This window comes from Trachypithecus francoisi, unplaced genomic scaffold (genome assembly GCF_009764315.1).
Source record: "Trachypithecus francoisi isolate TF-2019V2 unplaced genomic scaffold, Tfra_2.0 Lachesis_group0, whole genome shotgun sequence".
Taxonomy (NCBI): domain Eukaryota; kingdom Metazoa; phylum Chordata; class Mammalia; order Primates; family Cercopithecidae; genus Trachypithecus; species Trachypithecus francoisi.
In genome coordinates this window covers 22142079-22166408 of record NW_022681453.1, presented here as the reverse complement: position 1 = coordinate 22166408, position 24330 = coordinate 22142079, and the positions used below count along the sequence as shown (strand labels likewise).

Here is a 24330-nt window from a genome sequence, read left to right as displayed (position 1 = left end):
CCACAAACATTGAGGGATGCTTGTGTGGGTCACACTCAGGCTGGGCTCAGAGATTACAGCAGGGGATGAGCCAGAGTCCTGTGGGATCTGAAAGTCTGGAAGGGTCTGTGAGGCCACGGGATATGCCTCACAGACCCTCAACTACAGAAAGAGTAAAGGACTCAGGAAACCCATCCTGGCGTTTGCACTGAGTTCATTCCTTCTGCAGGCAGCACCAGCCAACTCAGTCCAACAGGGGTATTGTTAATGCAGGCCCATTCCGAGGAAACCCTGGGAGTCCTCTGTTGCTATTGCTGTTGTTGTTTAGAAGGCACAGTCTCCCTGTGTTGCCCAGGCTGGCCTCAAGCGATCCTCCTGTGATGGCCTGTTTTGACTTGAAGTCTGTCCTACGGCATGGGAGTCTAAGGGCTTCCAACCTTCCTTCCCTCTCCTTCCCTGGCATTGTGGTCTGATGTGTCTCCCAGCCTACTCCACTTCCCTGCCCATGTTTTCTCACTGGTGTTTTCCCCGATAAAATCCCATCTCAACATCTGTTTCTTGGAAAACCTGGACCAGCACAGGGCCCCACAATCAAGAAACATGATAGAGAAAGTACAGAAGAAAACGTGAGTGTAAGGAAAGCGTTCAGTGTTCCAAGCACTGTTGAGTGCCCTGCTGCCATTTCTGTTTGATTCAGGAGACACAACAAGGTACAGGGAGGGCAAGTCACTGCCCAGCTGGTAAGCAGTGGCACCAAGGTTTGCCTGTATGGTTAGCTAGTACACCTGGCAAAGCCTTCAGAAACACTGCGCAGCCACTGCCTGCTGCAGCTCTGCCATCTCCAATGTGTCCCCGAGGAAACAGGGCACAAGTCCTCACTGACACATAACAAAGAATAACAAGGATACTGTTCTTGAGATGCCAGGAGAATGGGGAGATTCCTGGCTGCCTAGGCAGGGTGGACAAAGGTAGTGCTTATGCCTGGGGCCAACCCTGAAGCCAAAAGCCAAACCAAAGTGCCCTGATCAAAGAGCAACAGATGGAAAGCCTAGGAGGCTCTGGGAATTGATAAGAGACAACAGGCACCACACACAGTTAACTCCTGACTTTCTTGACTGGCCTGTGCAGTGGATGCTGCCGTGTTTTCACCTGTTTATTCTTCTAATGCTAATAGTACCTCAGTTTCCCTCTGGAAACTCTCCCCTCTCCCACTGCAGCCCACATGGTTTTGGGTGGAGTTCAGTCAACCACTGATCAGGCAAGCCTGGCATCAAATTCTCCTTGGAGGGATGACTGGTGCAGGAATGAGCTTGGGACCTGTTCAAGGCAAAGAGATGTGGTGGGTGGGACTGGCCGAGCATGGTGGCTCACGTCTGTAATCCTGGCACTTTGGGAGGCCAAAGCGGGCAGATCACTTGAGGTCAGGAGTTTGAGACCAGCCTGGCCAACATGGTGAAACCCCATCTCTACTAATAATACAAAAACTAGCCAGGTGTGGTGGCACACACCTGTAATTGCAGTTGCTTGGGAGGCTGATACAGGAGAATCACCTGAACCCTGGAGGCAGAGGCTGCAGTGAGCCGAGATAGTGCCACTACAATCTAGCCAGGGCAACAAAGTGAGACTCCGTCTCAAGAAAAAAAAAAAGAGAGAGAGAGGGAAATGGGCCCTTCTTTCCCACTGGGCTTGAACCTACCAGGGTATAGCCCTGGAGCCATGGGCCATCAGTCATCTTCCCTGAGAAGGAAACTAACCCACGTAACAGAACTGAGAATTGGTGACATTGATTGAGCCCCTCCATTCAAGTGAGCCTGAAATTAGCATGTGTCTGGATTTTTCATTACCTATGTGTTAGAAACAAATTTTTGGTGTCACAAAGTGAACCTGGCACTCAGGCAAAAGTTTTTTCAGCAAGGCAATTTACTTTTATAGAAGGGTGCTTTCCGTGTGCAAGGCAGAGGCAAGAGGGAGCACACAAAACAAAGGAGAGCAGGAGTTTTTTTGTCCCTAATGCAGACCCTGTTCCTGTGTCCCCTGTGTCCTCCCCCTGTGGGCTGGGGTAGGACCACACAATCTAGGCTAATTCTGATCGGCTACTGTTGACATTGTCAAAGGAGGCGAGGGTGGGTGTTTGCCAGGAAGGACAGGTATGGTATATCTTGGGGTATTTGAGCACAGCAGAGAGAGGGAGGGCTGATTGATGAATGGCTATAATTACCTTTTATAATAGAACAAAGAACCAGGAACTGAAACCCTTTGAAGAGGAACTGTTGGTTCTTTTTTTTTTTTTGAGACGGAGTCTCACTCTGTCGCCCAGGCTGGAGTGGTGCAGTGGTGCAATCTCGGCTCACTGCAAGCTCCGCCTCCCAGGTTCACACCATTCTCCTGCCTCAGCCTCCCGAGTAGCTGGGACAACAGGTGCCCGCCACCACGCCCAGCTAATTTTTTAAAGATATTTATTAGAGGCTGGGTTTTACCGTGTTAACCAGGATGGTCTCGATCTCCTGACCTCATGATCCGCCCGCCTTGGCCTCCCAAAGTGCTGGGATTACAGGTGTGAGCCACCGCACCCGGCCAGAACTGTTGGTTCTTTTTTTTTTTTCTGAGACGGAGTCTCCCTCTGTTGCCCAGGATGGAGTGCAGTGGCCGGATCTCAGCTCACTGCAAGCTCCGCCTCCCGGGTTTACGCCATTCTCCTGCCTCAGCCTCCCGAGTAACTGGGACTAGAGGCGCCCGCCACATCGCCCAGCTAGTTTTTTTGTATTTTTTTAGTAGAGACGGGGTTTCACTGTGTTAGCCAGGATGCTCTCGATCTCCTGACCTCCTGATCCACCCGTCTCGGCCTCCCAAAGTGCTGGGATTACAGGCTTGAGCCACCGCGCCCGGCCTGTTGGTTCTTAATAACAATTTCCCCCGCTTGAATTTATACATTTTCTTTTTCAAACTTATCTAACATGATTCAGCTTTGTTGTTCTTCTAGGAGAAAGAATTTATTAGTATAGGATTGGAAAGAACTAGGGAAGGTTTTGGTAACAGCTGTTTTTATAAGTTTTTGGACTAGTCCACAAATGTAGAGAGCATGATGCAGCATCTAACAAGAATAAGCACAGCGATTGCGATTGCGAGAGAAGTAACAATAGAGGCCATGAGTCCTTTCTATTTACCAAACCATTTCTCTAACCATCCTGTGAAAGGGTTGCTTATCTCAGAATTTGTGGCTAATTCATTCGATAAGGAGGTAAGACCTTATAAAGCTTTTGTAGGGGCTGTATTGTTGGGAATGAAGGTGCAGCATTGGGTTCCTATCATAACACAAACTTCACCTTTTTCTGCTCATATCATATCTAGGGCCATTCTGTTTTCTCAAGCCATTTGGCTAGTAGGCCCGAATTGTTCGGCTATTTCTTTAACAGCATCCCTATTGTAATTAATAAATCACTGCTGGTTATAATAGATGTAATTTATCTAATCTACATTTTTATTAATAGTTACCCACAGAAATAATGATACGAATCTTGCAGCTATTTGGTCTCAGGCTTTGAATCTATCAGGTACCCCCCGTGGAACTCCAATTGCATCCATATAGACATGAAAGTTGAAGGATCCATGAGAAGCCTCTCTTGTTTTATGGTGTTGTGGTTTCCCTTTTTTCGGTTGATGAAATGCCATGGCAAAAGGGATGGCCAATTGAGTTAGAGCATAAGTACCACTCCAGTGACTTGGCAGAGTGTCCAGTAGGGGTCCACCACAATACCACCACACATCAGCTGGGGGATGAACAAGGGCAGACTGATTGGTAAGTTCTTGGAAAGACTTAAGCTCACTGCATCCCTTTAGGTCTCCAAGAAATGCCAAATTTTCTCCCTGTCATGAGAGACACAAAGTAAAATTCACTTCTGGAGATGGAGGCTAGATGGCCCTCAGGGGCTGACCCACAGGGTGTTGAACTTCAGGGAATAGCAGAGATAGAATTCGACATAATTCATTACCCCAAGCTGGGGGGTCTTGGAAAAGAGCCACCGTACAGCTCATGTCCGGTTGGTCAGAAGACCATCCAAGTGAAAAGGGACGACCTGGGCCTCTGGCCTACTGTGTGCACAAGCCTAACAGTCACTTTTGTTTAGAGTCCATCTAGGCATTTGCGTCTTGGTATCCTGTTTTAATTGCTTGTGTTTGTTTTAAATTTTTAATCTCTACAATAGCTACTTTGGTTTTGTCATTAGGTGGAGAAGAGACAGTGGTCTGGTCAGCAGGTTTAGAAGAGGATTGAGGTGGAGATGTGAGGGATGAGGATGTGATGAGGTGCAACTCAAAGAGTCTTAGAGGTCTTTTTCTGCTATGTTTGCTCTCATATCACAGAAACAGTTTAGGGTTGGGGAGGAATCTTGGAGAGTCAGGATGGTGATGGAAATTTGCCCCGGGTTACATTGGTTATATTGACAATTGAGAGGTAAAATGGATATAGAGATTTAGAACAGTTAGTGGGAAATCTTCTGAGGGGACCCAGTCTTGACGTTGACTGGTCCAAAAGACATATTTTTAAGTATGACAAAACGGGTACCTAAACAATTTACAAGCATCTGCTATGGAGAGGCAGAGATATTTTTCTGCTGCTGTCAGCTGTCTCTGGCTTTGGAGATCTTCACAAGGCATAACTAAACAAGCATCAAAGGTAATGGTCTGGGGTGAGTCTGATCTAGTTACATTAATAATGAGGTGGCTAGTAACAGAACAAGGAAAGAAGAAGGAGTAATAGAATAGATGAAAGAGAGTTAAACTTCCCTTAGCTTTAGTTTGGTAGGATTTTCTCCTGGGACTATGGCCCATGACACTGGAGGGGGCGGTGCTTTTTTGACTCGGGTGTGATGGGTCCATCCTTTTTTAGTGGTTTGGACTGCAGTGTCAGTTGTCGGGAGCACTAGATATGGTCCCTGCCAGGATGGTTCAACTTTCTCTTTCTCTTAGCTCTTAATGAGGACGAAGTCTCCAGGCTGGTGCTGATGGACTGGAAACTCAAGAGGCGGGGTTTGCGCTAAGAGACCTTTAGTCTTAAGGGAAGATAAGGTAGAAGACAGACCAAGTATATATAGCTCCTAAGGAATTGATCTTTGGTCTCAAAAGTGAGAATGTCACTAGTGGAACTTAAGTATGGTAACCCACAGAGCATTTCATAAGGAGATAGGCCAACGTCTTTTCGAGGGGCAGTTCAGATTCTGAGTAGAGCATTGGGGAGACACTTAGTCCAGGGTAATTGAGTTTTAAAAATTAACTTAGTTAGATGATTTTTTTAAAAGTCTGATTCATCCTTTCTATTCTTCCTGATGAGGATGGATGCCAGGGAGTATGATACTCCCATTTGATTCCTAAAGCTTGAGTAAGTCCTTTAATGATAGTTATAGTAAAATGAGTCCCATTGTCGGAGTCAATGTTTTCTACCAGCCCAAACGAGGTATTATATTCTCTAGTAATACTTTAACCACATTATGAGCTGTTGCACTGGGGAGAGGAATGGCTTCAACTCAATGAGTGAGGTGGTCTACTATTACTATTAGGTCTTCAAGGTGACCTAGTGGAGATATTTTAGTATAGCCAACTTGAATGCTTTGAAATGGCCTTAATCGGCCGGGCGCGGTGGCTCAAGCCTGTAATCCCAGCACTTTGGGAGGCCGAGACGGGCGGATCACGAGGTCAGGAGATCGAGACCATCCTGGCTAACACGGTGAAACCCCGTCTCTACTAAAAATACAAAAAAAAACTAGCCGGGCGAGGTGGCGGGCGCCTGTAGTCCCAGCTACTCGGGAGGCTGAGGCAGGAGAATGGCGTAAACCGGGAGGCGGAGCTTGCAGTGAGCTGAGATCCGGCCACTGCACTCCAGCCCGGGCGACAGAGCGAGACTCCGTCTCAAAAAAAAAAAAAAAAAAAAAAAAAAAAAAAAAAAAAAGAAATGGCCTTAATCTTGGGTTTCTCCCCACAAATTATTAGGGCCTGTTTATTAGTTTTCTTACATATTAGGCTGCTGTCCACAACTTGTTTTGCTAAGGTATAAATTCTTATACATCCATAGACTCTGAGAACTGCACCACACATAGCTTAAGGTCCCCATTAAGTCCGTGGATGTAGTTGGGACAGGATTTCTCTCGTAAGTGGTTTGGAAAGCATTTCCCTTTGGTCTGGTAACACCCACTTCCCTTCTGAGTTTTCCTGAGCCCCTAAGTTTCTCTAACTTTTCTTTTTCAGCGGGAGGGAAGATAGGGATTGCAACTGGGGGAGAGAGACAGGGAGTCAGGTGGAAAATAGGTGCTTTTTGAGAGATGGCAGCTTGCTTTGTGATTTTATCAGCAAGGTTATTTCCTCGGCTTTCAAAGATAGAACAATTTTTTTTTTCTTCCCCTACTGGGACATTTTCTTTTGAAGTGGCCTGCTCTTTCACATTTGAAGCACCTGTCCTGTCCTTTCTCTCCCTCAGTTCTAGGATTCTTTGAACTTGCTCCCCTATACTCTTTAGAGGGCCAGGTAGCTGAGGGTCTGGGTCCCTAAGTTGGAGGCTTGGGTCCTCTAAACAGGGGTTTGGACCCTTTATAATTCCTGGCCCCCTGAAGCCTCCGTTTAGTAGTCTATGGGCTGGGTGCCATCTGTTGGAAGGTGGATAGCATAAGTTTCGTTTTTCGTTTTTGCTTTTTTTCATCTGTCCTCACATATAATGTTTGGGCTTCTAGGAGTTTCTCTATGGACCGGTTTTTCCAGTTTTCTAGTTTTTGCAACTTCTTTGTTATGTCTGGCCAGCTCTTTGTGACAAAATGTAGCTTTAACATTTCTTGCCAGAGAGAGTCTTCTGGATCTAAATCTGCATATTTTCTTGTTTGTTCCCTTGGTCTTTTTAGAAATTTCATGGGGGCCTTTATCTTCTTCCTGTTGTACGTCAAATGCTCGGGAAAGATTCTGAGTGTGGGGCACTGACTCCCAAATTCCTTTATCATTTCCCTAAGATCTTTATCTTTGGGGTTTGGATTCCTAATTAGGAAAGCAGTAGGGTTAAGGGCATTGTCAGTGGTGCATCTTTTTTTGTTTGTTTGTTTCTTTGTTTTTGAGACGGAGTCTCACTCTGTCGCCCAGCCTGGAGTGCAGTGATGTGATCTTGGATCACGGGGTTTCACTATATTAGCCAGGATGGTCTCGATCTCCTGACCTCGTGATCTGCCTGCCTCAGCCTCCCAAGGTGCTGGGATTACAGACGTGAGCGAACACACCTGACAACATCTTTTTTTTTTTTTTAATAGAATGGCTTCATATCATGTTTTTCCAGTGGACTGTGTTGTTATTATCCCATCGAGGATCTTGAGCTGGGAATTTCTGGCCTGCTGCAGGAAGGTTTTGGCTGGAAGGATGTTCACGTTCCCAAATTGTCATGGCAGCCCTGCAAATCATATCCTCCTTTCTTCCCCTGAGAAGAGGATATGCAGGATGGACATTCTCTTCCTCCCTGGGGCACCTATCTCAAAGGGAAGAGAGTTGGAACTGATTCCTTAGAGGTAGAGGGGAAAGGAAGATTTTGAGTCCTTTTAGGGAAGGATACTTAGGCTGACTCATGGGGTGGTGGTAAGTGTGAAATCTGATCCTTCCCCTGCATTTTTTAGGGGAAAGAGGATAACAGGTCTTCTTCTCCAGCAGAGAGCATAGTCTATTTCTTTCTGCAAGACCAGACTTTTGTCACTCACATGCTGAATTAAGAGATGACGGACCCAATCCTCATCTGATCCATATTTTGGCCAGAAGACCTCAGGTTTGAGGATGGGTTTCTTGGCCCAAATAAAACAATATTTTATCATCTGCTGCTTTTTTTGGTGTCTGGTCCCCTTATTTTCCATCTAATAATTCTAGCATGAGACCTAAAACACTATCAGAGGGGATCTGACTATCCCCGTCCTTACCTTTCCCTGTTGTACTAGGAGTGTTTCCCATCTTGGAGGTTTCGGATGCTCCCTTGAGAGTGTGTGTATGTGGCCCAACCTCTCTTATTAAAGCCTTCCCTTTTATCTAGAGGCTCAACCCACCTTACTGGAGGCTTCTTGTACTCCTTTCCATTTGCTTTGTCCTATCTGGCCACTTCCCTCATGGGAAATTAGGTCCCTTTTAGCATTGGCATGCCAGTATAAGCCCCATGGCAGGATCCGTTCTAAGCCATATGAGTTGACCACAGAACCATAGATAGTACCCACTCACTCCACACAGCAGTAGTGCTTATCACTGTTCACACAAGCAGCATCACAAGCAGTAGTGCTTGTGATTATTCACACACACTTTCAACCAGGGTGTCCCTACCACCAAGGAAATACTTTGCTGCCCCCACAGCTTTTCTTACCTTGGTCTGTGCACAAAGTTACCTAGTCACTGTGGTGTTTGTAGGCAAGACTTTCCTTCCAACATTGCTGAGAGTATGGATTCATTCAGCATAGTGGGTGGGGTCTTGATCTCTAGCCCCTGAGGCCACCACAATGAGGCAGTGGGATACGTCCCCCCCCCGGGAGATGACCAGAGACCCCTTTCCTGGAGGAGAATGGGACTCCTGGACGAGCCCCCAAACTGTTAGCAACAAATTTTCAGTGTCACAAAGTGAACCCAGCACTCAGCAAGGCTATAGAAAGACACTTCCTGTATGCAAGGCAGAGGCAAGGGAGACTGTGCAAAACAAAGGAAAGCAGGTGTTTTTTATCCCTAAAGCAGACCCTGTTCCTGTGTCCTTACCCTGAGGGCTGGGGTTGGACCACACAATCTAGGCTAATTCTGATTGGCTACAGTTGACATCATCAACAAGGCGAAAGTGGACGTTTGATGGGAAGGACAGGTAAGGTACATCTTGGGGTGTCCGAGCACAGCAGAGAGAGGGAGGGCTGATAGATGAATGGGTATGATTACATTTTAGAATAGAACAAAGAACCAGGAACTGAAACCTTTTGAAGAGGAACTATTTGTTCTTAACAACATAAGTAAGGCAATAACAGCCCATTTATGTTTCAGGCAGGTTGAGAAGGGTTTGCTGTAACTTGCAATGGAAAGCCTTTTACCTGTCTAAGCCTGCCCTCCCACACTTTATCTATGCTTCAAACTTTCCTGCTGCACAGAACTCCTAGAGCTCCCTTTTGTTCTCCTATAGTCCTGCATGCTTGACTGCAGGTAACCAGAGTCAGGACCTGCTGCAGCTCTAGAACTTGCCTGCTGACCACCTTCTAGGAACTGAGAGCACTGGAGGCACTGGCCATCCCGCCAAAGGGCTCAGATTCAGCACCAAGCCCAGAGGTTCCTATCAGGACCACTTGCAGGGGTTCCCCTGCTGAGGACTGGTCTCCTTCTGTAGAAATTCCCCTTAGTACTGGGTTTGAGAAACGCAAATCTAAGGCTAGAATAGCAGGCTGTATGCAGGACCTCAAGATTGTGAGCTTGTCCCCATTGAGGGGCACTTCAGAGCAATGATCATATGCCCGCCACGGGGCTGAGCCCTTATACTCACAAACACCTCAGGATGTTGGTGCCATTATTATCCAATTTTATAAAAGAAGACATGACACTTAGAAGGAAGATTTGTGGACTTTTCTTGTCCTTTTCCCAATCCATTAAAACTCTGTCTGTGAAACATTGTTATTGTTCTCACCTTTAAAAAACTAGGTAGAAAGTTAAACATTGCACGTTCTCACTCATCCATGAAAGTGAAAAAACTTGATCTCATAGAAGTAAAAAGTAGAAGCTCAGACATGGTGGCTTATGCCTGTAAGTCCAGCACTTTGGAAGACTAAGGTGGGTGGATCGTTTGAGCTCCGGAGTTTGAGACCAGCCTGGCCAACATAGCAAAACCCTGTCTCTACTAAAAATACAAAAAAAAAAAAATTAGCTGGGCAAGGTGGCAGGTGCCTGTAATCCCAGCTACTCAGGAGACTGAGGCAGGAGAATCACTTGAACCCCGGAGACAGAGGTCGCAAAAAAAAGAAGTAAAAAGTAGAGCCAAGGATACTAGAGACTGGGAAGGGAGGTGGGGGTAGGGAGAGATTTGTTAAAGGATACAAAATGACAGGTAGATAGGAGGGTAAATTCTAGTGCTCTATACACTATAGGATGACTGGTTAACCATATTATATACTAATGGTTTCAAACAGCTAGAAGGAGGATATTGAATGTTCCCAACCCAAAGAAAGATGCATGTTTGAGATGATGAATGTGCTAATAACCCTGATCTGATCACCATACATTATATGTATGAAAACATCACTGTGTACCCCATGAATAGGTACAATTATTATTTGTCACTTAAAAAGGTACTGACTTTTTAAATAAAAAATTTTAAAATAGGTGATACAGACACTTTATCTAAAAATTTCAAGCTGGGTGTGGTGGCTTATGCCTGTAATCCCAGCACTTTCAAAGGCCAACTTGGGAAGATCACTTGAGCCCAGGAGTCCAAGACCAGCCCTGGCAACATAGAGAGACCTTGTCCCTAAGGAAAAAAATTTTTTTAATTATCTGGATATGGTGGTGCATGCCTGTAGTCCCAGCTACTCAGGAGACTGAGGTGGGAGGATCACTTGTGCCAGGGAGGTCAAGGCTGCAGTAAGCCACCACGAATGTGCCATTGCATTCCAGCCTGAGCTACAGAGTGAGATCCTGTCTGAAAAGAATAATAATAATAATAAAATAAATAAAATAAAATTTCAAGCAGTATAACAAAGCTTAGAGAGAAATGTCTCTCTCCCATTCCTGTCCCAGAGCTCCAGGATTTATTGAGTGTTTGCTAGATGCCAGGCCCTGTGCTAAACTTTTTACATTCTTCATGTAATTCTCAAAACAACTCTATGTGACAAGTGTTATTGTTATTAGCCACTGTTTAAGATGATGGAATTTAGGTAGGGTGAGACATTAAAGACAGAGCTGGGATGCCAGCTCCACTGTCAGGCCCAAAAGCCCATGCCCTTGACATCACCTGCACACTGGAGCACCTCCCATTTAGGCCAGGACTTTTGTATCACAGATCATTTCCAAAAGGCACTCTCAAGGCTCAAGGTCCCTTGAGGGTTTATTTCAGAAATAAAAGCAAACTCTTTCCCACTGCATCAGGAAGATCCCCGTGTATCTCATGTCATTCCCAGCTCTTAAGTCCAAGCCATGTCTGCCTCTTTCCCTGACCCAGGTCAGCTGACCCAGCTCAGGGCCATGGACCAGCAGTGCATTCTGAGGCTCCCCTTGTTCATTCCTCATGAGATATAAGGGTCTGCAACGACAACAGGCATCTTATTTTAAGGCTGCTGGGCACTTTGCTCTCTCTACTCACTCTGCAGCACAGGTAAGCATCTGGGAGATTGGAATAGGCCAGCTCCTTAACATCCCCCATGACATGGGGCATAATTCCATCCCCTCCCTCTGGGCAGAGGGGGCAGCAGGTGGAATCCTGCTACCCCTCCACTTCACAGTTGGTAGCGCAGAGAAGGGACCTAGGCACTGTCTTCTCAGTGAGGTGAAAAGAAGCGTGGAATTGCTTCCCCACAAAGCCCAGTTTGGTCCATGTGCCACCTGCACTTAGCAGCAAGTGGCCCGGGCACTGAAGACTTCTCTAGACTCTGCCTAGACAGTGCCACAGGCAAGTCAGAAGAGAGGGAGGAAGGAGTATCCTGGCTGCTCTGTATTCATTACGTTGTAGAGTCAAATGAGAATCCAGTGATCATAATAGGCCTGTGGGTGGTGGATCAAGAGTATCTGCCTCTCAAGGAACAGGCTGGGAAACCTTTGCTGTGAGGAAATTATATGAATAAATGGGTGACAAATACAGAACAGTTTCCAGCCTTTAGCCATGCTGACTTGCTGGTGGAATTGAGCGAGGCATGCTGTTCTCCAAAACGCACATGCAGGAAGCCCGGCTTCCCCCGGTGCCTAAGGGCAGGGGTGTGCTGGTAAATGTGTAATCACCAGCTTTCAGAGGGAAGGGAAGGCCTTGGTTTGTAACATTCACTGATTTCTGAGATGTAAATACTCCTACCATGCCTGATTCAGAGCTATCTACATGAAGTCACTAAAGCTTCTAGCACAGCATTATATACATAAAATAGATGTAAATAATCCCCAAAGCATAGAGAAGAGTAAAATGTATAAAATAACTAAGAGGAGATGAGTTTCAAGTATTTACTACCTTTGGATGTGAGGGTGATCCGGCTGTGACATGTGTCACCTCATCGATCACCAGGGTTGATTCAGCTGACCTTGCTGGCAAGGCGGGTGTCCCTTTCCTCCCTCACCACTCAGTATCCTTCCTGAAGCTGCTAGAACCTCCAAACAAGCTCTCAAGTATTCACTACCTTTGTTTTTAATATAATTTACTTAATTGCAGGCATATATATATATAATTTAATGTGTAGTAATGGTTGTTCTTAACAACCACCTCACAGAATTCCCCAGAATCTCACAATTAGTACCTGTGAGCCAGTGCAAGCCAGTCTGACTCATCACTAACTGGTCGGGAAAGACTATTGTGTTTGAGTTGTTACGATTTAAAAAAGAGTCAGACGTGGATGATCCTGGTGATGGGAGTTTAGCATAATGATGTGCCAGGAAGTGAGGGTGCCCCAGACACGACCTCGTCAGCTACAGGCTTGTTGGGGTTTCTGGCGCCATCAGGCCTGGTGTAGGATTGCAGCAATCAGCTTGGCATGGTTGTGGGGACAACCTGAGCTCTCATAGCCCAGCTCCGCACCTCTGACATCAAAGGTCACCTCTGTTGGAAAGCTGTGCACCAAGACACCTCAGGGATGAGCTGGCCTCCCGCAGGACCAGCCTGCATCAGATGCTCACAGATCAGGCCACAGTCATGGGTCCGATAGATCATGCCTGGAATCACAGGGTGGGTCCCCAGGTATGCACACAGCCTGAGTGCTAACACTTGGAAGCAGAGAGAGCCTCTTGGGGCCCCTTTCCTCAGAACGTGCTGCGTGCATGGCAGGCCCTTGGAGCATCACAAATCCTTTCTGCAGTGAGGCTCCTTCATTTCATCCCCCTTGGGAAGAGCTATGGGGCCACTGAAGGATTCTGGTTTGTTTGCTTTCAGAACTAAGTCCTTCTTTATTGCTGAGTAAATTGCAGGCCAGTTGCTGCTAGACAGACTACACCTTGAAGCTCAAGACACATGGAAGCGAATATGCTGTTTCACCTCCATATTCATTATATGAACAGTAGTGACTGTTTCCAGTCACTATGCTGCTGTGTTTAGGAAAGAAATGTACCATCTTTCAAGTAGAAAGCTAAAGCTGCTACTTCTCATGCTGTCACTGCTGCTTGGAATGTTGCCCTCTTCATCTCTCCTCCTTTCCCTGCTTGCCTCCACAGACTCCTATTCTCTTTCAGGGTACTTTGCTAAAGTTGAAAAACAAGTGACAACACACTGTGCAAACCAAGATTTCAATATTGGGCATGTACTCACACATACCATACATAGGACGAGAAGAACATACATGCATCAAAGTGGGATTCTTTTCTACGCACTTGAAATATTTCAAGTGATTTCTTGAAATATTTCAACGTGTTGCATATTTCTTCCACCGAACATGTGTTAATTTAATGAACATGGAAGAGAGTGCCCCTTATTTTCTCCATGAAGGCTTATCCCACCCCCACAGCCAGCAAATCAGTCCATCTTCTGATCTCTAACTTATGCATGCACCCCAGTAGGTTGTAATAGGCTTTGTGTTTCTTCCTGTTTTCTCACTAGACATGAGTCGTCCCTCAGAGACAGGGGTTTGGCTTGTCACACTCACTAGGCACACTCACCCTCAGCTTCTGACCCCATGCCTGGCACAAAGAGGCCTTCAGTGAATAATTTATGAAACTAAACTAGGTCACTGCAAAGCCCAACCGGAAGACTGCTTCAACCTGAATGGAAGGAAATGGTAAACTCTTACCTTCCAGGAATATCCCTGACAGAATATAAATTACACAGTCCTGTCATGGACAGACCTCATTAATTTCAACCACTTCATCTGTTCAACCATTGTAGAGATGAGAAAACTGAGGCCTAGAGAGGTCTAGGGATTTTCCCAAATCACACATCAAGTAAGTGGTGGAGCCAAAGAGGAATCCAGATTCTTCAAGTCTTAATATTTCCTCTCTCACCAGGTAAGAGTACAAGAGAGGGCCGGGCGTGGTGGCTCACGCCTGTAATCCCAGCACTTTGGGAGGCCAAGACAGGTAGATCATGAGGTCAGGAGATCAAGACCATCCTGGCTAACACTGTGAAACCCCGTCTCTACTAAAAACACAAAAAATTAGCCAGGCGCGGTGGCTGGTGCCTGTAGTCCCAGCTACTTGGGAGGCTGAGGCAGGAGAATGGCGTGAACCCGGGAGGTGGAGCTTGCAGTGAGCCGAGATCGCACCACTGCACTCCAGCCTGGGCGACAGAGCGAGACTCCGCCTCAAAAAAAAAAAAAGAAAAGGAGTACAAGAGGGAAAGTATAAGGTGCCAAAGAATGATAAGAATGATAATAAGAGTTAGCATTTACTGAATGGAGAACTTTCTGTGTGCCAAGCCCTTTTCTGGGCCTTTCTTGCGTATTATCTCATTTAAGCTATTCAACAGGTACTGTCATCATTCTCATTTTATTAGTGGCAAAATTGAGGTTCAGAGAGGTTGGGTAACTCTTCCAAGGTTGCAAGGCTGGTCCAGCCTCAATAATCCCTAGCCCAAGTCCCTGCGCTATTAGTGGCTAATGAAACCCAAGAGCCAGAGCTGAGCAATGCGGAAGTTCTGCCTGCAAGGACCGCACAGGGCCTGGAGGCTATGTTAGGATTTGGCTGATAACAATCAGATCCAGGAATAGTTGGAGAGCAAAAGGCTGTGGCACCAAAACAGATGGGTCAGAATCACGTTTGTCTGACAGAAGAAAGGCTGAGAGGAGCCAATTAAAGCTCAGCCACATCTCACATGCCTTTCTTCTTGGTATCTCTCTCTGTTTCGTTATTTTGCTTACCTTTCCTTATAGCCTCTCTGCTGGCTTCTCTCTTCCTCTCCCACTAATGCCACAGCAGGTCCTGAGATCTGTTGGATTCTCCGTGCTTCTGTGCTAGGACAGTGGCCTCTTGTATAGTGTACCTTCCTAGGGATGAGGCTCTTCTGTCCTTCCATCTCTCACTTCTTTGCTTAGCCACGATTCCTTTATTCTTTTTCTGCCTCTGACTTAAATCCTCATCTGAGGATGCATCACATCACCCCTCAGTATATCCAAGCTCAGCCCCTTTGATGGCAGCTCCCAAGCCCTTCTCTCTTTTGCTAAAATGACCCTCTCTTTTTATCTGTATCATTGGGAGCTTAGGATTCCAACAGCCCTTCTCCTCTTGCCTTTAAATCCTTACCATTTAGGAATCTTTGTGATTTGGTATGATAGTCAAAACAGAAGCATGTCTAACCTTTCATATACTAAAGTTACTCCAATTTTACTAAAGTTTTAAGAGGGAAAACTATCCCCAGAGATATTTCTTAGCGCGCGCACACACACACACACACACACACGAACACTTTTCTGTACTTAGGAACTTGTTCAGATCTTGTGTCCTGGATAGAGCAGTCCCTACCCAGTGAGGCAGCATGGTGGACTGGCCATCTAACAGACCTGGTTCAAAACATGGTTCTGCTGCTTTCCAGGTGTGTGACCTTAAAAAAGAAACAGCTTCTCTGTGCTGTAATTTCCTTGTCTATGCAGTGGAGACGATCATGGCTACTCTGTATGTAAGGACTTGAGACAATGCCTGGTACAAAGTGGGTACTTAAGAAGAGCTGCTCTTGGAATATTCTTTTTTTTTTTTTTTTTTTTTTTTAGATGGAGTCTCGCTCTGTCGCCAGGCTGGAGTGCAGTGGTGCGATCTCAGCTCACTGCAACCTCCATCTCCCAGATTCAAGTGATTCTCCTACCTCAGCTTCCCAAGTAGCTGGGACTACAGGCATGCGCCACCATGCCCAGCTAATTTTTGTATTTTTAGTAGAGACAGGGTTTCACCATGTTGGCCAGGATGGTCTCAATCTCTTGACCTCATGATCTGCCCGTCTTGGCCTCCCAAAGTGCTGGGATTACAGGCGTGAGCCACCACGCCCAGCCTAGTCAACCAGAGGCTTATGCTGAAGGTACTGTTTTGTGTTTATAGGGTATCTGCATTTCCACTATCTGAAGTAGGCCCGTAAGAGTTCAGTTGTAAAGTATAGAACATACTCTAAAAACTTTAAGCGAAGAGGCTTATTATAGAGACTTGAAGAAAATGACTCTACCTTAAGTTTTCTAGAATGGCAGAAATGGACCACCAAAAGACTGCTGTCTCTCCTATGACAAGGAAGCACTGCCTGATCTGGAAACTTGCATTATAACTGTTGACCTCAAAGCCATGCAACCACTACCATGATCAGAGAGTCACCATGGTCAGAAAGTCTCCAGGACTGCTGCCAATTGTGAGACCTCACTGCCATTATTCTCTAATTAATGCATTCCAGTCAGAGTGAATTCCATCGAATCCACTCTTGTCAAAGTCACCAGTGATCTCCCCCTTCATAAATCCGAAGATCCATTAGCTCCACTCATCCGACCTGTTCTAGACACGGAATGCCCACCCCTACCCCACCCCAAGCGGTAACTTTCCTGTACTGGAGGATGCTGCCCTCACTGTCTAACCCTAGGAATGCCTTTTTCTCCTAAAGACACTGCAGACAATCCAGTCCCTGCAGGAGTCCCCTGTAGTAGGGACAGAGAGAGGGGAGAAAAGTAAGTTCACACTCTCTGGGAGCCTTCCTGCCACAGGCACACTGCCAAGCCAGATGTCCCTTTTCTGGCACAGCCACAAAACTATGGATTTTAGAGAGTGGAAACTTCAGCAGCTTCCAGGACTAGAAGCCTAAGGACCATCCAATCTAGCTCTCTCATCTTGCAGAGAAGGCATATAAGGCTGTAAAATGTATCCAAAGTCATAGAGGCAAGGCAAAGGCAACACTGCTTCAGTAGGAAGGATTCCTTTAACAAATCAGACAACATACCAGGAATTAACTTGGCATAGTGGTTATCTTTGGTCAGGCTCCCTAGAAGTAGAGCAGGAGAGGGGATTTCTCGCTTATTAAGGGATTGATCTCAGGGGAAATAGTATGGGAGGGGAAAAGTAGGCTAGGGAAAAAGAAATTAAGCAAGGATGCAGTTTAGGTGACATGTGGCCACAGTGTGATCCTGCAGGAAGCTCTAGAACCACACTATATCACAGAACTTGAACCACCTTAAACAAGGGAGCTGGATTTTTATGCTTCTGCACCATCTGTTTATTAGCTATGTACTGCTCCAGGGTAGAGGTTGGCAGTTACCCCTAGGCACTTCCAGGTAAAGTTGCTCTAATCTCTGAAGGGCAACAGAAAAGGTTTCAGCTGTGAACTATTAACAGCAACACCTCTAGCAGTTGGGGGATGGCCACGCTGAGTGGTAAAAGGGGTCCTTCCTAGATCTGCTGTCTAGGTGGGGCACCAGCAGTGTTTGCTACAGTGGCTAAGAGAAATCTCTGGATCCTAACATAACAACTGGGAATCAATATCAGCTGTGTGTCCTTGGACAAGTCACTTAATCTCTCTAAGCTTCAGTTCCCAAATCTGAAAATCATGAAAGTGCAGTCGGGCACAGTGGCTCACGGCAGTAATCCCAGCACTTTGGGAGGCCGAAGTGGGCGGGTCATTTGAGGTCAGGAGTTCGACACTAGCCTGGCCAACATGGTGAAACCCCATCTCTACTAAAAATACAAAAATTAGCCAGGCATGGTGGCACAGACTCCTGTAATCCCAGCTACTCGGGAGGCTGAGGCAGGAGAATCACTTGAACCCAGGAGGTGGAGGTTGCAGTGAGCCAAGATCGCGCCATTGCACTCCAGCCTGGGGGACAGAGTAAGACTCCATCTCAAAAAAAACTCCCAAAAAACGAAAAAGAAAATCACGAAAGTAATACTGCCTCTTAGGGTCATTGTGGGCATCCAGTGAGCTAATGCATGGGAGGTGCTTAGCCCAATGACTGCATTCAGTAAGTATTACTGTAATTATTAGTGGTTATTATTAAGAATTATATTACTTTATTATTATAAGTAATTATAATGATGATAAAAATTGATGATCCAAAAACTGGAGCTATCTGAAGTCATTATCCATCTCTTACTATCCAAAGGAACTGGATGCGCATTGTCTACATCTTGACAGCTGAAATTAGGATCATCCAAGAAGTGGTATTATTTTTATCCACAATGTGGATGTAAGTGTTTGCCTTTGGTGCTCCCAGCTCACCACTGAGATAATTAACCGGGAGCAATTATAGTGCACTTGGCAAATTGCAGCTTTGCCCTCTTTGCAAGGCACATGTTTTATTTATACTTCTTCCCTTGTGGCTTGCTGATTGATCACATTCCAAGTCTAATATTTAAAGGTGAGCTGCTGACATGGACTTCACCTGGGTTCCTCTCAGGGTTCTCACACTCTGAGGTCTGAGCAAGAAACTTGCCCATGAATGCAGGCATCTCTCTGACAATCTGCATGTCTGAGAAGATCACAATGCCCGCATCCCTGGCACACCTGCAGAGTGCCCCTTATTGCGGGTGAGCCAATGCAATACCCTGAGCGGGACACCTCATCTCCTCTGCCTAATCTCCAATTTCAGAATTGCAGTAAGCCAACATATATTTCAAATACTGAGTGCACAGAAGGCTTCTGAAGCTGGACGTTAAAAGTGGACATCCCAGTAATCCTATTTCTGGAAATCTGGACATAGGACATAACCTGGAATGAAGATTTATGCCAAGATTTATGTGTGAGATGGTCATCTAAGCATTATTCATAGTAGCAAGAGGTGGGGAGAATGAAATGTCAATTTCAGGTTAGACACTGCATGCTCAGAAAATGAGATAGTAGGCAGACATTAACATAATATAAACAAAGACTGTTTTCTACATCCTTAGGCTTAAGGGTATAGGAAAATATATACCTATTGTAAATGACAAGTTAACAGGTGCAGCACACCAACATGGCACATGTATACATATGTAACAAACCTGCACGTTGTGTACACGTACCCTAGAACTTAAAGTATAATAATAATAAAAAAAGAAATCCAAAAGAAAAAAAAAAAGAAAATACTAGCCAATGATTTTTCTGTACAAAATGGATCTTCTCTATATTCCCCCTCCATGACCATTTGTATTAGCATCTTTTTTTCTTTTTGACAGAGTCTTGTCACACAGGCTGGAGTGCAGTCGTGCAATCAGCTCACTGCAACCTCTGCCTGCCGGGTTCAAGTGATTCTCCTGCCTCAGTCTCCCAAGTAGCTGGGATTACAGGCACGTGCCACCACACCTGGCTAATTTTTGTATTTTTAGTAGAGATGAGGTTTTACCATATTGGCAAGGCTGGTCTCGAACTCCTGACCTTACGTGATCTGCCTGCCTCGGCCTCCCAAAATGCTAGGATTACAGGTGTGAGCCACTGTCCCTGGCCTGTATTAGTATCTTTATTGGTAGAAGTTTAATATCAATTCTGTGAAGCCTCATGAGTTATTAGCATTTTAACAATATTCTTCAATAAATCTTCAAAATATGGAAGGTTTAAAATGTATAAACTATGTGATTTCTTAACAGAATGTCTATGTTTTCTCATTAAATGAAACAAAAATATTACCCAGGAGAAACTTCACACCTTGTCTATATTCTCATTGCTCATCATAATTCGCATCCAAAATTATCCTTTTCTCATTGAGATCAGGGGATTCACCTTCTTAAGGTGACAAAATAAGAAAAGGAGGGGGGCACCGGGCTATTATTTGTCCCTATACACAAGCAATCCCACGAGATCTGGCACAATAGGGTGGTAAGTTACCACTTAACCACATGGTATGGCAAACTTACAATTACCACATACTCTTCTCCCCTGGCCTCCACATTCTCAGGGCCTCCCTAGTAGAGTCAGCTTTGAAATGCCATCCCTGTTCCCATAGAGGATAATACTTGAAATAAACAAGGGTAAATACTAAATTTAGATTTTGAATATTACATTTCATCCTTATATGCTGGTGGCTAACTTTTGCTTAAAATTAATTTCAGTCATATTTTATTCACAAATTATTTGTTGTGCACCTTACATATTTCAGGCACTGTGTTAGGCACAGGAAATAAAACGGTGAGGTAATCTCCACCCTAAGGGAGGCTAGAATTAGTGGGAAACAAAGAAACCTTAGTCAAGAAAGACACAATTAAGACTAAACACTACCAAGTTCCAGAAAGGGAGAGTAATAAGGGATTTGACCTCATCAGGGAAGAGGGGAGCTCAGCTGACATTTGAAGGATGGGTAGGAATTAACTAGGAAATGAGAGCAGAGGACGCAAGAGCATCCCAGGAAGAGGGAGCAGCATGGACAAGAGGCCCTGAGGTTGAGAACATGACCTGTAGAAGCAGGAGCCAAAGAGGTGGGGGACCACAGTGCAAGGTGAGACTGGAGAAGTGGAGAGGGTAGGCAGGAGAGACATCGTAAGGGGCCCTTTTACTGGATGATGTTAGATACCCATTCAGCATCACATTCATTCCCACCAAAGGAATTCCAACTTTGTGGAGGTGGTCAGCCCTTCCCCATACAGCTTTGTGATGCCTGAAAAGATGGCGCCACCCTCAGCTCCAGGGAGGGTTCCAGTAGATAGAAGCCAGTCCTTTTGGATCCCAGGTTTAAGCACTGTACGAGACAGCTGCTAATGGTGCCTAGGCAGGAATGTAACCTAAACTGGACCAGTGGGACCCCCAAGTGACAGGAGGACTTTCATGCTGTACTTGAGGGAGATATCTTTCTGTCTCCCTCTAGGTATACATAAGGAAGCCCATTGACCTAATTGCTGCCATTATCCCAGGGACAAAGCCAATTGGGTGGACAGCAGAGAGGCAATATGGGAAGAACCTTGGTCCCTGAAGATATTGTGCCACTATATCAAGCAACGGCTGAAGCCTGAACTACCTCTGGATGCCTAATAACGTGGAATAATAAATATCCTTATTGTTTAATTTGAGTCAGGTTTTATGATACTTGCTTCCAATAGCATCCCATGGGGCACATCCTTGTGGGTAAGGGTTGTGGTTGCTTTTATCCCAAGAAGAACAGTGTTCCGAAATTTGGAAGAAAGTTGCATAATTCTAAGAAAAAGGTTATAAAACAGGGCCTGGTACATTTCTCATCACCACCACCACCCAAAATATTCTAATGTTAAATGAAAAATGTAGAAAATGAAATTCCCTACGTATGATCCCAACTGTACACACACACACACACACACATGCACACACACATTTTTAAAAAGACTAGTAAGAAAAACACTATGTTCAGTGATTGCCCTTAGGTAGTAAGATTATTACCAGTTATTATTTTTTAACCTCTGCTTTATTTGGTTTGGTTCTTTATGTTCTTCAGTACTTCCTGATTTTCCTACAGTGAACATGCTTTACTTTTTTAATAGACATCAAAGACAATAATTGTTTTCTATCTAAATGTATACTACCTATCACAAAAGAAGTCACTTTGACTTTTTAAAAACCTAATGGCCAAATGAAAACAAAAAAGTAGCATATTTGGTGCTACCTATTGGTGAAAGAAAAACATTTCCAGTTTTTATGTACCATATCCAGAGACTTAAAGATTTATCATCGGTCAAATAGTAGAATAAAATATCTTTAGAGAATGAGTATGTCTAATTTTCATTTTAAATCCTCAATTTATAAAAGTTACTTTTGCTTATTTTTTAAAGTTCTGTCATGTAAAATAGAGGCACTTGCAAACATTGAGGCCCTCAGGAGGTGTCATCTAGCATCTTTGGAAAACATAACATTTAATTATCATAGCATGAGGTACTTTTAATGCACATTTCACCATCACGATTGAGGACAGATTTCTGAGAGGCAAATTCAGTGATATTTCCACTCACATGCCTTATTTAAATACAAATTACATGCGTAATTATCCTTAATCCCACTGCCACTTAAAATATGAAAGTGAAAATACAAGATACTCATGGAGGATTTTTTCCTCAATGACTACAGTCACCAGAAGAGTAATAATTACCCAATACCCCTAAAAGGTTTGGGGGCCCCGTTTGTTAACCAATATCCACTATGGAATTCAAACTCCAAAGCTAACCTTTTTGCTGTCAGAGCCATTTCAGATGAATTTTACTCCAGGAAGGAAGATGATATTATTTTTATTAATTACCTCTAAACACAAAATTTGCAATTTTTATTCAACCTTTGCTCAACTACATACTTCTTCCTTTTGTTTTCTGAAAGTAATAAATAGACCTTCTTATTTTGTATCACCCATGTGCTCTCTAAGATGGCATGAGTATTTTTAGAGAGATAAGGCAGGCAGACAACCCAAAGAGACATCAGAGGCAGTACTTCTCCCTGAGGGTCCTGCCATCGTACCAAGTGAAGGAGGATTAAGGAAGGGCTGGTAGGCACTAGGGCTCTTCACAAATACTTACAGTTCTCGCCTCTGTGAGCACACGGTGGGATTGTACTTCTCTCTTTTGAAATTAGGGTGGCCATATAACTGTCTGTGGCCAACAGTTTGTGTATAGAAGGTTGAACTTTAGAGAGCCAAGCCATGAGTCATCATACCTTGTTCACTTGCCAGGGAGATGGTGGGAGCACATGTCAAGGCTTCCATCAGCTTGAGTCCTCAGGTGACCACAGGAGCAGAGGCCCTGTCCCAACCAGCAGTGCAGAAATACACTTTTGTTAGGTTAAGACACTAGGATTCAAGGGTTGTTACTGCAGTGTAACCAAGGTCATACTGATTGTATAGAAGAAAAAAAGGGAAAGGAGATTTTAAATTCCTTCAGAGCCTTTTATATTCCTGTTGATACACCCGTTCCATTTGGTAAATTATAACTAAGTTAAATGGACTCCTTAGAAAAAAGTACAAAATCATCCTTACAACATGTAAAGGTCACTGTGTTATAATCAAAACATTTTCATAATAAGCTTGAGTTCAATGGTTTAACTCTAAATCCATATTTACTATGTTACTGGGATGAGTTTACAGGTACCTGTGAGCTCTCTAAGGAGAGTTTTTAATTTGATGTTTTCAGGTTGATGATAAAATAACTTGATGTAAGCTTATTCTGTACCACCTGGATGGCCAACCTATACAAGGCAAAGCCGAAGTTTGCACTTGTGTTTACTTTATGTTGGTACCAATGGTACTACTTTGTCAAAGACTAGTGAGTGAAGAACTGAGTTGGCCATAACTCTAACATACTGCATTTGTACCAAAGGAGTTCACGAAAAGCCAAGATGGCCAGCACCTTGTTTCAAGCAGTGATCTACTTCCAAAAAACTGTGTCGTTCACAAACCATAACTTTCTAAAGTTAATGCAGTTAACTTTAATTGTATTTGTTTTATTGTTTGACTTTAACCTATAAATCAGTTTTCTGTTTTATGGTTTTATAAGAACTACAAACATTAGAAATTTATATCCACTTTTCTGCAATATACGTTTCAGTAACATTCAAATAGCAGAAGTTCACACGTTGGTGGTGGCCGGGTGTGGTTCAAATGGCAGAAGTCTACACGTTGGTGGTGGCAGGGTGTGGTTCTGGAATGATTTTTCTTTTAAAAGGCCCCAAACATTGTTCATTTCAGACGAGTCTCAAAGTAGCTCTGTCTCTTTAAATGACTAAATTGTCAAGTTATATGAATTTATTCATTCAAGTTTATCTAAAAGACTTACCTGAAAACCAAAGAACTGGCCTGAGGGTGCCACGAATCTCCACTTCATGCTTGTGATAGAGGATGCCAGAGACAGAAAGAAGAGAGATCAAATGCTCTGAAAACCAAAAGTCAGAAATGATTAAAAACACACACACACACACACACACACACACACACACACACCAGGCATTTATGGCTCTTTTTGAAGCCAGGACCAGTTACGGCAAAATATCTCTTTATTTATATTGATATCAGTAGGATGAAAAGGCTGCTCTAACCATTCTCATATGCACAGTTCTTTGTTATTTTGTTAAGACTAATAAGGAAGTCACGTGATATTTAAGAATTGGCGCATTCTTCACTGAGAACACTGCCCAAAATAAGGGTCACAGCAGAGTATTTTACATTACTGAAAGCAACGCAACTTTGCTGTTAGTCTCTTTTTCTTTGTTTGAATTATTGATTTTTGCCTAGTGATTTAACAAATTTCTCTTTTACTATAACAAACACTAGCTTATGTTTCCTCACTGCACCTAAAGCCACCCATTCCTCAAGATGTGTCTGGAGAATCAGGAGAACAAGCAGAACC

At 44.4% G+C, this 24330-nt stretch overlaps 1 long non-coding RNA gene across 1 annotated transcript in view; it reads right to left on the bottom strand.

The window, feature by feature from the left end:
- LOC117076388 overlaps positions 1-23857 on the bottom strand; it is a 39436-nt gene extending 15579 nt beyond the window's left edge. Inside the window, exons 1-2 of the long non-coding RNA XR_004434351.1 lie at positions 23761-23857; positions 22510-22731 (exon numbers count right to left, since the gene is read on the bottom strand). This is a non-coding gene — a long non-coding RNA (uncharacterized LOC117076388). The remainder of the gene's footprint in view (positions 1-22509; positions 22732-23760) is intronic.
- Between the last annotated feature and the right edge of the window lie 473 nt (positions 23858-24330).